Below are 515 nucleotides of genomic sequence, written 5' to 3'. Positions count from 1 at the left end.
TACACCTTATCACTGCCTGCACCCCTCCCCCCCTCACCTTATCACTGCCTGCACCCCTCCCCCCCTCACCTTATCACTGCCTGCATCGCCCCATACACCTTAACACTGCCTGCATCCCCCACACCTTATCACTGCCTGCATCCACCAATACACCTTATCACTGCCTGCACCCCTCCCCCCCTCACCTTATCACTGCCTGCACCCCCCCTCACCTTATCACTGCCTGCACCCCCCCCCCTCACCTTATCACTGCCTGCATCCCCCCATACACCTTATCATTGCCTGCACCCCCCCTCACCTTATCACTGCCTGCACCCCTCCCCCCCCTCACCTTATCACTGCCTGCACCCCCCCTCACCTTATCACTGCCTGCACCCCCCCATACACCTTATCACTGCCTGCACCCCCCCTCACCTTAACACTGCCTGCATCCCCTATACCTTATCACTGCCTGCATCCCCCCATACACCTTATCACTGCCTGCACCCCCCCTCACCTTATCACTGCCTGCACCC

This window comes from Crinia signifera, chromosome 12 (genome assembly GCF_055691185.1).
Source record: "Crinia signifera chromosome 12, ASM5569118v1, whole genome shotgun sequence".
Lineage (NCBI taxonomy): Eukaryota > Metazoa > Chordata > Amphibia > Anura > Myobatrachidae > Crinia > Crinia signifera.
This window is presented reverse-complemented; position numbering follows the sequence as displayed.